Here is a 20,425-nt window from a genome sequence, read left to right as displayed (position 1 = left end):
AGAATACTGCTAAAGCAACACTCGAGTGGTTTAAGGGGAAACGTGTAAATGTTTTGAAGTGGCTTAGTCAAAGCCCGGATTTTAAGCCAATTGAGAATCTGTGGTCAGATCTGAAGTTTGCTGTTCACCAGAGGAAACTATCTAACTTGAAAGAGCTGGAGCAGTTTTGCCTTGAGGAATGAGCAAAATGTGGAAAGCTCAGAGAGACTTATCGAAAGCGACTTGCACCTGAAATTACGGCAAAAAGAGGCTACACAAAGTACTCACTTTAGGGGGGTGAATAGTTATGCACTCTGAAGATTCAGTTATTTGGTCCTATTTGTTGTTTGCTTCACAATAAAAATAAAACCAAATGTTCACAGTTGTAGGCATGTTCTTTACATAAACTGATGCAAACCCTCGAAAAAAACAGTGAAATTCTAGATTGTGAGGTAGCAAAACATGAAAAAGGAGGTGAATACTTGTGCAAGTCACATATAATGGTCCCCACATTATCTCCCATGCTATATAATGGCTCCCACATTAGCTCCCATGCTATATAATGGCTCCCAAATTAGCTCCCATGTTATATAATGGCTCCCAAATTAGCTCCCATGCTATATAATGACCTCCACATTAGCTCTCAAATTGTATAATGGCCCTCACACTTTATGGAAGCCCCACACTTTATGAAGGCCCCCCACAATAGTGCTTACAATGTATGAGGGCTCCACAGTCACACCACATGTTTTAATTAAAATAAAAAACACCATATACTCACCTACTTCAGGATCCTGCCGAGTCCTCCTCCAAGACTCTGTGACTTACTGCGCGTGCGCTGGCGCTTCCGTCCCAGCATCACCTTCTGTTCTGTAGACCGCAGGCTTAAAGTGACCTGCCGTCTATAGAACAGAGAGCGGCAGTTCTTCGGAGATTGTGTCTCCCTTCTCTACCGTAGAGATTAACTGTGCTGTGCACGCCAATACAGTTAAGGGTAGCTCAGGATGGGCCCTTCAGAGCGCAGGGCCCAGGGTGACCACAATCTCTTCCTTTCTCCCCAGTAGGTACACTACTGAGCAGTAGATTTAAAAAATATTACACCCAGGTTTGTGCTCAGGGGGGCACAACCTTTTCTATTCCAAGAGCCACATTGTCATATCATATCACTATTAAAGGGATTCTATTTATATGCACATGTAGCTCTTTCAAAGACTTTGTCACTCCAGCTCTATCTTCCGCCCTACACCGCTTCCTCCTGCTTGATTGACAGCCTCTATGATGTCAAAAGAACCATCAGCAAGCAGGAGGAGGCAGCAATGGGCATGGAATAGAGCCAGAATGACACAGGCTGGAAAAGAGCTTCCACATGCAAAAAGCACTCTACCTCATTTGCATATTAATTCAAACTCTGATATCTCAGTAGTGGTGGAACAGACTGGCCATGTAAAGGTATTGGTGGACTTGCCTTTGAAAGGGTTACATGCACATATAAATAGTTTTTGGGGGGGTGAAGTTCTGCTGACATATTCCCTTTAATAGCTGCAATTAAACTTAAGAGGGCATTCCCATCTGAGATATATATTATTATTTATTTATATAGCACCATTGATTCCATGGTGCTGTACATGAGAAGGGTTTACATAAAAAATACAGATAAAACGTATAGTAAACAAACTAACAATGATAGACTGGTACAGAGGGGAGAGGACCCTGCCCTTGCGGGCTTAGATTCAACTGGTATGGGGAAGGAGTCAGTAGGTTGGGGGGTTGCAGCAGCTCCGGTGGTATTGAAGAGGCAGCGGGGTCATGGCAGGCTGTAAGCTTTCTTGAAAAGATGGGTTTTCAAGTTCTGTCTGAAGGATCTGAGTGTGGCGGATAATCGGACGTGTTGAGGCACAGAATTCCAGAGGATGGGAGATATTCGGGAGAAGTCTTGAAGGCGATTGGGTGAGGAACAAATAAGTGTGGAGGAGAGAAGGAGGTCTTGGGAGTACCGGAGATTACGTGAGGGAAAATATCAGGAGATTAGTTCAGAGATATACAGAGGAGACAGGTTATGGACGACTTTGTAGGTCAGTGTTAGTAGTTTGAATTGGATACGCTGGGGAAATGGGAGCCAGTGAAGAGATTTGCAAAAGGGAGAAGTGGAGGAGTAGCAAGGAAGGAGATGAATTAGTCGGGCAGCAGAGTTAAGAACGGACTGGAGGGGTGCAAGAGTGTTAGCAGGAAGGCCACAGAAGAGGATGTTGCAGTAGTCCAGGTGGGAGATGATGAGGGCATGCACAAGCATTTTAGTAGATTGAGGGTTGAGGAAAGGAGGGATTCTGGAAATATTTTTGAGCTGGAGGCGACAGGAGGTGGAAAGAGCTAAATGTGCGGTTTGAAGGTCAAGGGTTACTTAGAGGCAGCGGATGTCCAGTACAGGGGAAAGCATGATGTCATTTATTGTGATAGAGAGATCAGGTAGGGAAGATACATGAGATGGAGGAAAAATGAAAAGTTCAGTTTTGTCCACATTGAGCTTGAGGAAGCGAGAGGAGAAGAAGGAGGATATGTCTGAGAGACACTCTGGGACTCTGGACAGCAGAGAGGTGACATCTGGGCCAGAGAGGTAGATTTGAGTGTCATCAGCGTATAGATGATACTGAAAGCCATAGGAATTTATGAGTTGTCCCAGGCCAAGAGTATAGATGGAGAAGAGTAGGGACCCTAGGACAGAGCCTTGAGTGACTCCAACAGAAAGAAGGCGAGATGAGGAGGTAGTGTGGGAGTGGGAGACGCTAAATGTGCCATTGGAAATGTATGAGGAGATCCAGGCTAGGGCAAGGTCTTTGATGCCAAAGGAAGATAGGATCTGTAGTAGGAGGCAGTGGTCAACTGTGTCAAAGGTAGAGGACAGATCTAGAAGGGGAGTATATAGAATTCTCTGTTAGCTTTGGCTGTAAGTAGATCGTTAGTAATTTTGGTCGGGGCAGTTTTAGTGGAATGATGGGGACGGAAACCAGATCGTAGGATGTCGAAGAGCAAGTTAGATGAGAGATGGGAGGAAAGTTTAGATATGCGTGATTGTGGCATGTTTGAAAGCAGAAGGCAAGGTACCAGAGGTTAGAGAGGAGACGAGTAAGCTCTCCTTCAGTGATGTTGGAGAGGGAGGTTATGGGGGAAGGGCGATGGTTTGGTATATAAAGGGGTAGTGGTGGTTGAACAATAAAGACTTGTCTTGTTTGGTCTATCTTATTTTTGAAGTGTGTAGCAAAGTCCTCTGCAGAGCTGAGGGGGGGTCAGAGGGGACAGTGGAGGGCAGGGAGTTAAAAGTGTTGAATAACTGTTTGGGGTTGTAGGATAAGGAAGATGCGAAGTTTGTGAAGTAGGCCTGTTTAGCAGAGGTGAGGGCTGATTTGAAAGTGAGCTCTGCTTGTTTGAATGCAGTGAAGTCGTCTTACAAATGTGTCTTCTTCCAACGCCACCTCGCAACCCTGAACACTTTCCAAAGCTTTTTAGTGAGGTTATTGTGCCCGGGTTGTCTATTGATTTGTCGCACTCTGCCATGCACGAGAGGGGCGACCGAATCAATAGCTGTTGCGAAAGTGGCATTGTAGAAGACAGTGGAAATGCCACTGCCTTCTACAATGCCACTCTCGCATAAGCTATTGATGTCTGTGTCGTTGAGTGAGGATATGGATGCAAGTGGTAGAATAGAGTCAGAGAGTGTGTGAGTATCTAGATGTGCAAGGTTTCTGGGGGGGTGTTAGTTGCTGGACATGGGTGACAGGTGAGGAGGATAGGGATGAGAAAGTGAGTAGATAGTGATCAGATAGGGGAGAGGGGAGGATGTGAAGTTAGATAGGGAGCAGAGACTGGTGAAGATAAGGTCTACTGTGTGTCCGTCTATGTGGGTGGCTGAGGAGGACCACTGAGTAAGTCCAAAAGAAGTAAGTGACAGGAATTTGGAGGTTGCTGACTGGTGGGTGTCAATTGGGATGTTGAAGTCACCCATGATGATGGTGGGAATGTGACTCGCCCCCTGGGCCGTGGGGCACGCGGATCCGGGCGATAGGGGAACGACGGGGGTAGTAGTAGTGGCGGCCCGGTCCCGCGGCTCAGGGTGGTCAGACCATTGGTAGTCTGCTACTGTACTTTAGATAATGTCCGACTACGCCACCCGTGGATTGCGGTTATTAGGAACCGCCGCTGCATGCAGACCGCTGGGGCTGATGAGGTGTGCAGCTGGGGTAGTGTGACTCCCCACGGGAAGAGTGCGGCCCCAGGGCAGTGTAGTGGATGGTGGGAGTGATGGTGGTGAGAGTCCCAGTACCGGTAGTGCCGGAGGAGCGAAGGAGCACACGGACAACAAGTTACAGTCCAGGGTCTTTACTCACAGTTCGTTTGTTCCGGGTCACTTCTGTCGGCAGTGACCGCCCGAGCCGTGCTGCGTCCACCAGGTGAGGGGCTCGGTCAACTCCCAGGCAGTTCAGGAGAATGGCACAGGACCCCCTTTAATCCTTTCTCTGGCCTGCCTCACCAGTGACCCACTTTTGTCCGGCTGCCGCGGACTTGTGCGGTTAAACGTGGGCCCCGCCCTCCGCTGTCCTATATGGTGCCTTCCTAGCAGGTTTGATGAGGTGTCGCACCAATAGATGATCACGACGACCGGTCTTTGGCTGAGGGTTGTTTCTCCTCCACCAACTTGGGATCCGGTACCCTTAATCTGCCTGACCCTGCACCCTGGATTCTCGTGGGTTCTTAGGGTCCCTTCCACCTTCTTGTTCCTGAGCCCTTCTGTTTCTCTTTCTCTCCTCCTCTCCTGTTCTGTCTTCTCCTCCTTCCCTTGGCCTCTTCTCCAGGCCCACTTCTCCTTCTCCTCTCAGGCTCCGGCCTCTTCCCTAGGCCTGCCTCTGGAGCAGCACTCAGCCTGAGCTGCTGCTCCCGGTCTTCTTCCCTGACTGAACCCTGATCTAAGATGGTGCCCACCTTTTATACCTCCCTCTGACCATGAGCCCAGGTGACCAGAAACCAATGGGCTCCTACCTACGCTCAGGAACCAACCCCTATCTGCCCCTACAGCACTAGGTGTTCCACCGATCCCTCCCCACTCCAGCAGGGACATGGTCGGTCGTGCCTGCACTTATGTCTAGTGGGAGCACCGTTGAGCTGTCCCTCGGAAATGGGGTGTGTGTGCTGTATGCAGCTAACTGAGCCCTGGTCCATACTCCATCCTTACCCGGGAGTGGAATATCACACCTCTGGACTGAGGTGCAATACCCCTGTAGCGGCCGAACCCTCGGGGCGCTACAAATGTCAGCAGAGAGAAAGTGAAGAAGCCAGGTGGAGAATTGGTCAATAAAAGCAGTGACTGGGCCCGGAGGTCGGTATATGACAGCCACTTGGAGGTTGAAGGGAGAGTAGATGCCGACAGAGTGGACTTCAAAAGAAGGGAGTATGAGGGAAGGCAGAGGTGGGATTGGGTTTAAGGTCCAGTTGGCAGAAAGGAGAAGACCCACTCCTCCGCCATGTCTGTTACCAGGCCGAGGAGTGTGGGTGAAGTGGAGGCCGCCGTAACACAGCGCAGCAGGGGAGGCAATGTCAGAGGGTGTCAACCATGTTTCGGTGAGGCCCAGGAAGGCGAAATTGCGATAGGTAAAGAGGTCATGAATCACATGGAGCTTATTGCAGACAGAGTGGGCGTTCCAGAGTGCTCCAGAGAAAGGGAGCAGGGGGACGGGAGTCAGGGGGATGGGTTTTATGTAGCAGAGGTTGCAGTAGTTTATATTTGGTTGGGTGTGATAGGAATGGGAATAAATGGGAGCTATCAACTGTGGGGGTCTAGAATTGGGAGATATATCGCAAGCAGTGAGGAGAAGGAGAGAGAGGGAGAGTAGGTGAAAGTGGGCGGCTTGTTTTATGTTTTAGTAGGATAGATCTGAGGTTGAGGAGCAGGTCGGCAGATAAGGTCAGGTGGGGACTTAAGAGTGACAGAGAGATGATTAGTTGGTTAGGGGGTGCTGGGGTTCGGGGACAGCGAAGGAGAGTGACGATTAGTGGAGCAAAAGCTTTAAGAACATAAGTTAGCATGGTGAAAGGATAGGAGTAGATTCAAAGAAAAACTGGGTAAATGTGATAAGCCGTGCTTACTGTTAACTTCTGGTCTCTTCTAGTATATTCCTACATCACACTTATTACAGCCACACTTGCTGCAACCTATATCTACAAATTTATACATCTATGATTAGACCGGGTGTGGGCAGAGGGGAAGAGCCAGAGATCAGACAATCACAGCAGGGGTTAAGTAAGACACAGGAGGTAATATGGGCCTATTACTTGCTATACAGCAAGGACTGCAGACAGGCCAAAATTGACAGATAGAGAGTAGTGTTGAGCGAACATGCTCGACACTGCTTGGTACACGCCCGAGCATCACGCTACTCGGGATGTTCGGCGAGCACCGAGCATTTCCGGGTTACTTGGGCGGGAGCTCGGGTCTCCGCCCTGCATGTTTGGCGCTCTTTACAGAGCCAATGAACATGCAGGGATTGCCAGCCAGTCACTGTAATGCCGCAGCCATGTTGTTTGTGGGCATTACAGTGATTGGCTGGCTGCACAGCGTCACCTCAAGTATTTAAAACCGGGCGCCGCCATCTTGGACACAGTCGCTCCAGATCAGACAGTGTAGGGACAGCGCTGCTGATTTAGGGAGAGATATAGTTATAGTTAGTGTAGGACTTCTCAGGACTAATATCCATCCCAGGTATATCAGGCAGGCAGGCAGGCAGGCTGTATAGGAGACGCAGTGGTTATACCAGCAAACGCTGCATTACAGTCCTGTGTGCTGCTCCTGTTGCTGAAATTGCTGGACTTAGCTCCAGGTCCCGGGGGCCAGGAAAAATCCTTTTTTTTATCTAAATCCTCTTTTTTTTTTCCTCCTTCACAATGTACAAATACCCATCTTATTAACCTTTGGTGCCCCCCCCCCCCCCACCACCACCAAAAAAAAGTGTGCCTCTGATTTTTCAGACACAAATATATCTGGTGAAAATAGTCTGGTGTAGGCCAGAGAAATAGAAGTGTGGTTTTGCAGTTCTATGGGCCATTTGTATCTAAAAAAAACAGTTTGAGTGTGTCGCTCACTGTTCAGCCGCAAATATATATATATTTTAAATAGCCTGGTATACACCAGTAAACCAGTAAATTATTACTGTGGTTTTGATGTTCCATGGTAAAACATCTCTATTATCCTGTTTTTGGCATTTTTTGCTGTATAAAAATAATAATAGTGTCTCCCTGATTTTTCAGACACAAATATATCTGTTGAAAATAGTCTGGTGTAGGCCAGAGAAATAGAAGTGTGGTTTTGCAGTTCTATGGGCCATTTGTATCTAAAAAAAAAGCAATAAATATAAAATATAAAAATAATAATAGTGTCTCCCTGATTTTTCAGACACAAATATTTCTGTTGAAAACAGAGACACAGAAGTGTGCTTTTGCTGTTCCACGGTAAAAAATCTCTATTATCCTGCTTTTTGCATTTTTTGCTGTAAAAAAAAAAATAGTGTCTCCCTGATTTTTCAGACACAAATATATCTGTTGAAAATAGTCTGGTGTAGGCCCGAGAAATACAAGTGTGGTTTTGCAGTTCCACGGTACAAACCTCTGTATTATCCACTTTTGGGCCATTTGTATCTAAAAAAAACAATTTGAGTGTGTCGCTCACTGTTCAGCCGCAAATATATATATATTAAAAAGCCTGGTATACACCAGTAAATTATTACTGTGGTTTTGATGTTCCACGGTAAAACATCTCTATTATCCTGTTTTTGGCATTTTTTGCTGTATAAAAATAATAATAGTGTCTCCCTGATTTTTGAGACACAAATATATCTGTTGAAAATAGTCTGGTGTAGGCCAGAGAGACAGAAGTGTGCTTTTGCTGTTCCACGGTAAAAAATCTCTATTATCCTGCTTTTTGCATTTTTTGCTGTGAAAAAAAATAAAAAATAGTGTCTCCCTGATTTTTCAGACACAAATATATCTGTTGAAAATAGTCTGGTGTAGGCCAGAGAGACAGAAGTGTGCTTTTGCTGTTCCACGGTAAAAAATCTCTATTATCCTGCTTTTTGCATTTTTTGCTGTAAAAAAAAAAAATAGTGTCTCCCTGATTTTTCAGACACAAATATATCTGTTGAAAATAGTCTGGTGTAGGCCCGAGAAATACAAGTGCGGTTTTGCAGTTCCACGGTACAAACCTCTGTATTATCCACTTTTGGGCCATTTGTATCTAAAAAAAACAGCTTGAGTGTGTCGCTCACTGTTCAGCCGCAAATATATATATATTGTTATGCACACGCCCGGGCTAAGCGGCGTGTGCGTGTGATTGGTAGTGATTCCACTGGACCGTGCCGGAGAGTGAATGCCTGGAGGGGCGTGACTAAGTATTCACCCGATCCGACCAGGGTCGCACGACGGCATACGACACCAGTGCACCAAGGAGGAACCGAGCAGAGGGACCAGGTGCTACTCCAGGACAGACCCCGGACACGGCTGTTGACCCACACAGGGGAATACAGGAACAGGCTGGTAGGCTGGCACACAGACTGGTGGGTATAGGCAGGCACGACTGGTATGCAGGCAGGCGGGTATGCAGGCAGGGGGGTAAAGGCAAGCACAGCTAGAGTGCAGACAGGGAGGCACTAGCAGGTAGGAACACAGGCGGGATAGGACCCAGTACACACCGGGACTCAGGAACAATACAGGCAGAGGGTTACAGGCAAGCACAGCTAGAGTGCAGACAAGGCTGAGCAGGGAGGACAGGGCTCTGTTCACACGGAACAGACAGGAAGGGAAAGACAGAGCCAGATACTCACACAGTACTTGCAGAGACAACAAGCAGGAGTTAGGTACGAGTTCAGACTCTGCAGAAAAAGGAAGGGAACGGACATAGAGGCAAAACAGGTAAAGGACAGGAGAGAGTTCAGACTGGAACTGAGTGTACGGAGGAGACCGACACTGCAGAGGGATACAGGAGCGGGTCTGGGAATACGGCCCCCAGAGAGGCGGGACGAACAGGCAAGGAGCGTGTTCAGACAGGACAGACCAGACACAGGAGCGGGTCTAGGAAATCGGCCACTAGAAGGCGGAACGAACAGGCAAGGAGCGTGTTCAGACAGGACAGACCAGACACAGGAGCGGGTCTAGGAAATCGGCCACTAAAAGGCGGAACGAACAGGCAAGGAGCGTGTTCAGACAGGACAGACCAGACACAGGAGCGGGTCTAGGAAATCGGCCACTAGAAGGCGAGAGGAACAGGCTAGGAGCGAGTTCAGACAGGACAGACAAGAGAACACAGAAAGGAGTCAGTTCAGACACGGGAGCTGATACCGCAAAGCAGGAGACATACAGGACTCAGTTCAGACACGGGAGCTGATACCGCAAAGCAGGAGACATACAGGACTCAGTTCAGACACGGGAACTGATACAAAAAGCAGGAGACAAGAGACGGGACCTGGCACCTTCAGAGTGCAAGCACACACTGAAGGAAACACTATGCTCAGGCAGGGATAGAAGGGAGCCGCTGAGCTATATACCAAGTGACAGACAGCAATAGGCTGAGGACGCACAAGGGGTGTGACCCACAGCAGGTACAAAAGGCAGGAAGTGATCGGGCGCCGCCCCTAAGCAGCAGAAACAGACACAAACAGACAGCATGGAGGGAAGCCAGAGAGACATTCTGGACAGGAGATCAAGTGCGCCCTCTTGCACAGTGGGAGATGGACCACCATGCAAGGACGCCGCCAGGTATGTTACAGTACCTCCCCCTTACGCCCCCTCTTCTTCAGGCCTGCCAGAATCTTCCGCAGGGAATTCGAGGGCCAGTCGTTCACTGGGTTGGAGGGGGACAGAGACTTAAGGGTAATCTCTGCTTCGAGGTACATCTTGTCAAGCTCACAGGAAGAAATAGACGGGTTATCACGTACATAATGAGGAAAAGTCACTGTCTCTTTGTTATCTGGTGGTATCCCGGAGGATTCAGGAAACAACTGGAGGTCCTCCGCCGGGTCAGAAGAGTGCAGAGGCTCAGAGAAAACAACTGCTTCAGAGTACACTAGGTCGGACTCACTGGAGGAAGCAGGCGAGGTATCGGGTACCGAGTATAGGAAAGTCTCTGTCCATTCACCACCAGGTGGCACCCCGAAGGGTTCTGGAGACAGCTGGCGGTCCTCCGCCTGGTCAGAGGGGTGTAGAGACTCACGGGTAACCTCTGCTTCAGAGTACACTAGGTCGGACTCACTGGAGGAAGCAGGCGAGGTATCAGGTACCGAGTATAGGAAAGTCTCTGTCCATTCACCACCAGGTGGCACCCCGAAGGGTTCTGGAGACAGCTGGCGGTCCTCCGCCTGGTCAGAGGGGTGTAGAGACTCACGGGTAACCTCTGCTTCAGAGTACACTAGGTCGGACTCACTGGAGGAAGCAGGCGAGGTATCGGGTACCGAGTATAGGAAAGTCTCTGTCCATTCACCACCAGGTGGCACCCCGAAGGGTTCTGGAGACAGCTGGCGGTCCTCCGCCTGGTCAGAGGGGTGTAGAGACTCACGGGTAACCTCTGCTTCAGAGTACACTAGGTCGGACTCACTGGACGAAGCAAGCGAGGTATCAGATCCAGGATATAGGAAAGTCTCTGTCCATTCACCACCAGGTGGCACCCCGAAGGATTCTGAACACAACTGGAGGTCCTCCGCCTGGTCGGAGGGGTGTAGAGACTCAGGAGTAACCTCTGCTTCGGAGTACACTAAGTTGGACTCACTGGACGAAGCGAGCGAGGTATCAGGTACAGAGTATAGGAGAGTCTCTGTCCTTTCGCTACCAGGTAGCACCCCGAAGGGTTCAGGAGACAACTGGAGATCCTCCGCCTGGTCGGAGGGGTGTAGAGACTCGGAGGTAACTACCACTTTGGGGTACCCATTGTCAGGCTCACAGGACGAAGCGGACAAAGTATTGAGTACCGGGTGTAGAGAAGTCTCTCTCCATTTGTCATCGAGTGGTATCCCGGAGGGTTCAGGAGGCAACAGGGGATCCTCCGCCAGGTAGTAGAGGTGCACAGACTCTGAGGTAACCACAGCTTTGGAGCATCCTTGGACATGCACACCGGTTAAAGAGAAAGAAGCATCTGATGCCGGGTGCAGGAAGTTCTCCTGTGTGGAGTCTGGATGGGCAGAAGTCTCTTCGGCCAGGAGAACTGGTGCACTACCCACGCACATTACCCATTGGGGTTTCTCCGGGATACAGGGAGATGAAGCTTCAGTAGGGACTTCAAGGTTGGGGTCAGGAGGTCTCAGGGAGGACAGACCCTGGCGTGACGGCTTGCCTCTAAGTCTAGCACGTCTGGACTGCCTCTTGAGGTTGAGAGAAGTATTCTGGAAAGCGTAGTCACCCTGTGAGGATTCTGGGTGGGCAGTAGTCTCATTGGGCTGGAGGACTATTGCGCTACCCACACACATTACCCGTCGGGGCTGCTCCGGGATATTGGGAAGTGAAGCTTCAGCAGGGGCTTCAGAGTTAGGGTCCTCGAAGACCATACGAAAGGCCACCAGGAAGGCCTGCAGGTCAAGGATGACAGGATCCCATGCTTCCCATAGGGGGGTGACCCATTTCAAGGCATCACCCGCTAGGTAGTCAATCATAAAGGCCACTTTAGCCCAATCGGAAGGAAAATAGAGAGGGTAGGCCTTAAAGTGTAGCATGCATTGCTCCACAAATGCACGACACTGTCTTGGATCCCTATAGTAACGTGGCGGATCCGCAGGAACGAGGGCTGATAGATCCATCTGGACGGGTGCGTAATTCGCCTGGAACTCAGCTAAAGGGGGAAAAAAAATTTATTTATTTTATTTTAATGCATGTATTCGCTGGAAAAACTTCTCAAAGAGCGAAGGCCGTGGGGCTCAACGGGAACCATGGCCTGAGCATGCTGTTATGCACACGCCCGGGCTAAGCGGCGTGTGCGTGTGATTGGTAGTGATTCCACTGGACCGTGCCGGAGAGTGAATGCCTGGAGGGGCGTGACTAAGTATTCACCCGATCCGACCAGGGTCGCACGACGGCATACGACGCCAGTGCACCAAGGAGGAACCGAGCAGAGGGACCAGGTGCTACTCCAGGACAGACCCCGGACACGGCTGTTGACCCACACAGGGGAATACAGGAACAGGCTGGTAGGCTGGCACACAGACTGGTGGGTATAGGCAGGCACGACTGGTATGCAGGCAGGCGGGTATGCAGGCAGGGGGGTAAAGGCAAGCACAGCTAGAGTGCAGACAGGGAGGCACTAGCAGGTAGGAACACAGGCGGGATAGGACCCAGTACACACCGGGACTCAGGAACAATACAGGCAGAGGGTTACAGGCAAGCACAGCTAGAGTGCAGACAAGGCTGAGCAGGGAGGACAGGGCTCTGTTCACACGGAACAGACAGGAAGGGAAAGACAGAGCCAGATACTCACACAGTACTTGCAGAGACAACAAGCAGGAGTTAGGTACGAGTTCAGACTCTGCAGAAAAAGGAAGGGAACGGACATAGAGGCAAAACAGGTAAAGGACAGGAGAGAGTTCAGACTGGAACTGAGTGTACGGAGGAGACCGACACTGCAGAGGGATACAGGAGCGGGTCTGGGAATACGGCCCCCAGAGAGGCGGGACGAACAGGCAAGGAGCGTGTTCAGACAGGACAGACCAGACACAGGAGCGGGTCTAGGAAATCGGCCACTAGAAGGCGGAACGAACAGGCAAGGAGCGTGTTCAGACAGGACAGACCAGACACAGGAGCGGGTCTAGGAAATCGGCCACTAAAAGGCGGAACGAACAGGCAAGGAGCGTGTTCAGACAGGACAGACCAGACACAGGAGCGGGTCTAGGAAATCGGCCACTAGAAGGCGAGAGGAACAGGCTAGGAGCGAGTTCAGACAGGACAGACAAGAGAACACAGAAAGGAGTCAGTTCAGACACGGGAGCTGATACCGCAAAGCAGGAGACATACAGGACTCAGTTCAGACACGGGAGCTGATACCGCAAAGCAGGAGACATACAGGACTCAGTTCAGACACGGGAACTGATACAAAAAGCAGGAGACAAGAGACGGGACCTGGCACCTTCAGAGTGCAAGCACACACTGAAGGAAACACTATGCTCAGGCAGGGATAGAAGGGAGCCGCTGAGCTATATACCAAGTGACAGACAGCAATAGGCTGAGGACGCACAAGGGGTGTGACCCACAGCAGGTACAAAAGGCAGGAAGTGATCGGGCGCCGCCCCTAAGCAGCAGAAACAGACACAAACAGACAGCATGGAGGGAAGCCAGAGAGACATTCTGGACAGGAGATCAAGTGCGCCCTCTTGCACAGTGGGAGATGGACCACCATGCAAGGACGCCGCCAGGTATGTTACATATATTTTAAAAAGCCTGGTATACACCAGTAAATTATTACTGTGGTTTTGATGTTCCACGGTAAAACATCTCTATTATCCTGTTTTTGGCATTTTTTTGCTGTATAAAAATAATAATAGTGTCTCCCTGATTTTTCAGACACAAATATATTTGGTGAAAATAGTCTGGTGTAGGCCAGAGAGACAGAAGTGTGCTTTTGCTGTTCCACGGTAAAAAATCTCTATTATCCTGCTTTTTGCATTTTTTGTTGTAAAAAAAAAAAATAGTGTCTCCCTGATTTTTCAGACACAAATATATCTGTTGAAAATAGTCTGGTGTAGGCCCGAGAAATACAAGTGTGGTTTTGCAGTTCCACGGTACAAACCTCTGTATTATCCACTTTTGGGCCATTTGTATCTAAAAAAAATAGTTTGAGTGTGTCGCTCACTGTTCAGCCGCAAATATATATATATTTTAAAAAGCCTGGTATACACCAGTAAATTATTACTGTGGTTTTGATGTTCCACGGTAAAACATCTCTATTATCCTGTTTTTGGCATTTTTTTGCTGTATAAAAATAATAATAGTGTCTCCCTGATTTTTCAGACACAAATATATCTGTTGAAAATAGTCTGGTGTAGGCCAGAGAGACAGAAGTGTGCTTTTGCTGTTCCACGGTAAAAAATCTCTATTATCCTGCTTTTTGCATTTTTTGCTGTAAAAAAAAAAAAAAATACTGTCTCCCTGATTTTTCAGACACAAATATATCTGTTGAAAATAGTCTGGTGTAGGCCCGAGAAATACAAGTGTGGTTTTGCAGTTCCACGGTACAAACCTCTGTATTATCCACTTTTGGGCCATTTGTATCTAAAAAAAACAATTTGAGTGTGTCGCTCACTGTTCAGCCGCAAATATATATATATTTTAAAAAGCCTGGTATACACCAGTAAATTATTACTGTGGTTTTGATGTTCCACGGCAAAACATCTCTATTATCCTGTTATTGGCATTTTTTGCTGTATAAAAATAATAATAGTGTCTCCCTGATTTTTCAGACACAAATATATCTGTTGAAAATAGTCTGGTGTAGGCCAGAGAGACAGAACTGTGCTTTTGCTGTTCCATGGTAAAAAATCTCTATTATCCTGCTTTTTGCATTTTTTGCTGTAAAAAAAAAAAAAAAATAGTGTCTCCCTGATTTTTCAGACACAATTATATCTGTTGAAAATAGTCTGGTGTAGGCCAGAGAGACAGAAGTGTGCTTTTGCTGTTCCACGGTAAAAAATCTCTATTATCCTGCTTTTTGCATTTTTTGCTGTAAAAAAGAAAAAAATAGTGTCTCCCTGATTTTTCAGACACAAATATATCTGTTGAAAATAGTCTGGTGTAGGCCAGAGAGACAGAAGTGTGCTTTTGCTGTTCCACGGTAAAAAATCTCTATTATCCTGCTTTTTGCATTTTTTGCTGTAAAAAAAAAAAAAATTGTGTCTCCCTGATTTTTCAGACACAAATATATCTGTTGAAAATAGTCTGGTGTAGGCCCAAGAAATACAAGTGTGGTTTTGCAGTTCCACGGTACAAACCTCTGTATTATCCACTTTTGGGCCATTTGAATCTAAAAAAAACAGTTTGAGTGTGTCGCTTACTGTTCAGCCGCAAATATATATATATTTTAAAAAGCCTGGTATACACCAGTAAATTATTACTGTGGTTTTGATGTTCCACAGTAAAACATCTCTATTATCCTGTTTTTGGCATTTTTTGCTGTATAAAAATAATAATAGTGTCTCCCTGATTTTTCAGACACAAATATATCTGTTGAAAATAGTCTGGTGTAGGCCAGAGAGACAGAAGTGTGCTTTTGCTGTTCCACGGTAAAAAATCTCTATTATCCTGCATTTTGCATTTTTTGCTGTAAAAAAAAAAAAAAAATAGTGTCTCCCTGATTTTTCAGACACAAATATATCTGTGGAAAATAGTCTGGTGTAGGCCCGAGAAATACAAGTGTGGCTTTGCAGTTCCACAGTACAATCCTCTGTATTATCCACTTTTGGGCCATTTGTATCTAAAAAAAACAGCTTGAGTGTGTCGCTCACTGTTCAGCCGCAAATATATATATATTTTAAAAAGCCTGGTATACACCAGTAAATTATTACTGTGGTTTTGATGTTCCACGGTAAAACATCTCTATTATCCTGTTTTTGGCATTTTTTTGCTGTATAAAAATAATAATAGTGTCTCCCTGATTTTTCAGACACAAATATATCTGTTGAAAATAGTCTGGTGTAGGCCAGAGAGACAGAAGTGTGCTTTTGCTGTTCCACGGTAAAAAATCTCTATTATCCTGCTTTTTGCATTTTTTGTTGTAAAAAAAAAAAAAATATTGTCTCCCTGATTTTTCAGACACAAATATATCTGTTGAAAATAGTCTGGTGTAGGCCCGAGAAATACAAGTGTGGTTTTGCAGTTCCACGGTACAAACCTCTGTATTATCCACTTTTGGGCCATTTGTATCTAAAAAAGATAGTTTGAGTGTGTCGCTCACTGTTCAGCCGCAAATATATATATATTTTAAAAAGCCTGGTATACACCAGTAAATTATTACTGTGGTTTTGATGTTCCACGGTAAAACATCTCTATTATCCTGTTTTTGGCATTTTTTGCTGTATAAAAATAATAATAGTGTCTCCCTGATTTTTCAGACACAAATATATCTGTTGAAAATAGTCTGGTGTAGGCCAGAGAGACAGAAGTGTGCTTTTGCTGTTCCACGGTAAAAAATCTCTATTATCCTGCTTTTTGCATTTTTTGCTGTAAAAAAAAAAAAAAATACTGTCTCCCTGATTTTTCAGACACAAATATATCTGTTGAAAATAGTCTGGTGTAGGCCCGAGAAATACAAGTGTGGTTTTGCAGTTCCACGGTACAAACCTCTGTATTATCCACTTTTGGGCCATTTGTATCTAAAAAAAACAATTTGAGTGTGTCGCTCACTGTTCAGCCGCAAATATATATATATTTTAAAAAGCCTGGTATACACCAGTAAATTATTACTGTGGTTTTGATGTTCCACGGCAAAACATCTCTATTATCCTGTTATTGGCATTTTTTGCTGTATAAAAATAATAATAGTGTCTCCCTGATTTTTCAGACACAAATATATCTGTTGAAAATAGTCTGGTGTAGGCCAGAGAGACAGAACTGTGCTTTTGCTGTTCCATGGTAAAAAATCTCTATTATCCTGCTTTTTGCATTTTTTGCTGTAAAAAAAAAAAAAAAATAGTGTCTCCCTGATTTTTCAGACACAATTATATCTGTTGAAAATAGTCTGGTGTAGGCCAGAGAGACAGAAGTGTGCTTTTGCTGTTCCACGGTAAAAAATCTCTATTATCCTGCTTTTTGCATTTTTTGCTGTAAAAAAAAAAAAAAAATAGTGTCTCCTTGATTTTTCAGACACAAATATATCTGTGGAAAATAGTCTGGTGTAGGCCAGAGAGACAGAAGTGTGCTTTTGCTGTTCCACGGTAAAAAATCTCTATTATCCTGCTTTTTGCATTTTTTGCTGTAAAAAAAAAAAAAAATTGTGTCTCCCTGATTTTTCAGACACAAATATATCTGTTGAAAATAGTCTGGTGTAGGCCCGAGAAATACAAGTGTGGTTTTGCAGTTCCACGGTACAATCCTCTGTATTATCCATTTTTGGGCCATTTGAATCTAAAAAAAACAGTTTGAGTGTGTCGCTTACTGTTCAGCCGCAAATATATATATATTTTAAAAAGCCTGGTATACACCAGTAAATTATTACTGTGGTTTTGATGTTCCACAGTAAAACATCTCTATTATCCTGTTTTTGGCATTTTTTGCTGTATAAAAATAATAATAGTGTCTCCCTGATTTTTCAGACACAAATATATCTGTTGAAAATAGTCTGGTGTAGGCCAGAGAGACAGAAGTGTGCTTTTGCTGTTCCACGGTAAAAAATCTCTATTATCCTGCATTTTGCATTTTTTGCTGTAAAAAAAAAAAAAAAATAGTGTCTCCTTGATTTTTCAGACACAAATATATCTGTGGAAAATAGTCTGGTGTAGGCCCGAGAAATACAAGTGTGGCTTTGCAGTTCCACAGTACAATCCTCTGTATTATCCACTTTTGGGCCATTTGTATCTAAAAAAACAGCTTGAGTGTGTCGCTCACTGTTCAGCCGCAAATATATATATATTTTAAAAAGCCTGGTATACACCAGTAAATTATTACTGTGGTTTTGATGTTCCACGGTAAAACATCTCTATTATCCTGTTTTTGGCATTTTTTTGCTGTATAAAAATAATAATAGTGTCTCCCTGATTTTTCAGACACAAATATATCTGTTGAAAATAGTCTGGTGTAGGCCAGAGAGACAGAAGTGTGCTTTTGCTGTTCCACGGTAAAAAATCTCTATTATCCTGCTTTTTGCATTTTTTGTTGTAAAAAAAAAAAAAATAGTGTCTCCCTGATTTTTCAGACACAAATATATCTGTTGAAAATAGTCTGGTGTAGGCCCGAGAAATACAAGTGTGGTTTTGCAGTTCCACGGTACAAACCTCTGTATTATCCACTTTTGGGCCATTTGTATCTAAAAAAAACAGTTTGAGTGTGTCGCTCACTGTTCAGCCGCAAATATATATATATTTTAAAAAGCCTGGTATACACCAGTAAATTATTACTGTGGTTTTGATGTCCCACGGTAAAACATCTCTATTATCCTGTTTTTGGCATTTTTTGCTGTATAAAAATAATAATAGTGTCTCCCTGATTTTTCAGACACAAATATATCTGTTGAAAATAGTCTGGTGTAGGCCAGAGAGACAGAAGTGTGCTTTTGATGTTCCACGGTAAAAAATCTCTATTATCCTGCTTTTTGCATTTTTTGCTGTAAAAAAAAAAAAAAAAATAGTGTCTCCCTGATTTTTCAGATACAAATATATCTGTTGAAAATAGTCTGGTGTAGGCCAGAGAGACAGAAGTGTGCTTTTGCTGTTCCACGGTAAAAAATCTCTATTATCCTGCTTTTTGCATTTTTTGCTGTAAAAAAAGAAAAAAATAGTGTCTCCCTGATTTTTCAGACACAAATATATCTGTTGAAAATAGTCTGGTGTAGGCCAGAGAGACAGAAGTGTGCTTTTGCTGTTCCACGGTAAAAAATCTCTATTATCCTGCTTTTTGCATTTTTTGCTGTAAAAAAAAAAAAATAGTGTCTCCCTGATTTTTCAGACACAAATATATCTGTTGAAAATAGTCTGGTGTAGGCCCGAGAAATACAAGTGTGGTTTTGCAGTTCCACGGTACAAACTTCTGTATTATCCACTTTTGGGCCATTTGAATCTAAAAAAAACAGTTTGACTGTGTCGCTCACTGTTCAGCCGCAAATATATATATATTTTAAAAAGCCTGGTATACACCAGTAAATTATTACTGTGGTTTTGATGTTCCACGGTAAAACATCTCTATTATCCTGTTTTTGGCATTTTTTGCTGTATAAAAATAATAATAGTGTCTCCCTGATTTTTCAGACACAAATATATCTGTTGAAAATAGTCTGGTGTAGGCCAGAGAGAGAGAAGTGTGCTTTTGCTGTTCCACGGTAAAAAATCTCTATTATCCTGCTTTTTGCATTTTTTGCTGTAAAAAAAAAAAAAAATAGTGTCTCCCTGATTTTTCAGACACAAATATATCTGTTAAAAATAGTCTGGTGTAGGCCCGAGAAATACAAGTGTGGTTTTGCAGTTCCACGGTACAAACCTCTGTATTATCCACTTTTGGGCCATTTGTATCTAAAAAAAACAGTTTGAGTGTGTCACTCACTGTTCAGCCGCAAATATATATATATTTTAAAAAGCCTGGTATACACCAGTTAATTATTACTGTGGTTTTGATGTTCCACGGTAAAACATCTCTATTATCCTGTTTTTGGCATTTTTTGCTGTATAAAAATAATAATAGTGTCTCCCTGATTTTTCAGACACAAATATATCTTTTGAAAATAGTCTGGTGTAGGCCAGAGAGACAGAAGTGTGCTTTTGCTGTTCCACGGTAAAAAATCTCTATTATCCTGCTTTTTGCATTTTTTGCTGGAAAAAAAAAAAAATAGTGTCTCCCTGATTTTTCAGACACAAATATATCTGTTGAAAATAGTCTGGTGTAGGCCCGAGAAATACAAGTGCGGTTTTGCAGTTCCACGGTACAAACCTCTGTATTATCCACTTTTGGGCCATTTGTATCTAAAAAAAACAGCTTGAGTGTGTCGCTCACTGTTCAGCCGCAAATATATATATATTTTAAAAAGCCTGGTATAGACCAGTAAATTATTACTGTGGTTTTGATGTTCCACGGTAAAACATCTCTATTATCCTGTTTTTGGCAATTTTTGCTGTATAAAAATAATAATAGTGTCTCCCTGATTTTTCAGACACAAATATATCTGTTGAAAATAGTCTGGTGTAGGCCAGAGAGACAGAAGTGTGCTTTTGCTTTTCCACAGTAAGAAATCTCTATTATCCTGCTTTTTGCATTTTTTGCTGTAAAAAAAAAATAGTGTCTCCCTGATTTTTCAGACACAAATATATCTGTTGAAAATAGTCTGGTGTAGGCCAGAGAGACAGAAGTGTGCTTTTGCTGTTCCACGGTAAAAAATCTCTATTATCCTGCTATTTGCATTTTTTGCTGTAAAAAAAAAAAAATAGTGTCTCCCTGATTTTTCAGACACAAATATATCTGTGGAAAATAGTCTGGTGTAGGCCCGAGAAATACAAGTGTGGTTTTGCAGTTCCACGGTACAAACCTCTGTATTATCCACTTTGGGGCCATTTGTATCTAAAAAAAAACAGTTTGAGTGTGTCGCTCACTGTTCAGCCGCAAATATATATATATTTTAAAAAGCCTGGTATACACCAGTAAATTATTACTGTGGTTTTGATGTTCCACGGTAAAACATCTCTATTATACTGTTTTTGGCATTTTTTGCTGTATAAAAATAATAATAGTGTCTCCCTGATTTTCC

The sequence above is a fragment of the Phyllobates terribilis genome, unplaced genomic scaffold (genome assembly GCF_046119375.1).
Source record: "Phyllobates terribilis strain yellow unplaced genomic scaffold, ASM4611937v1 Scaffold_2__4_contigs__length_985480577, whole genome shotgun sequence".
Taxonomy (NCBI): Eukaryota; Metazoa; Chordata; class Amphibia; order Anura; family Dendrobatidae; genus Phyllobates; species Phyllobates terribilis.
Note: the sequence above shows the minus strand (reverse complement) of the source record.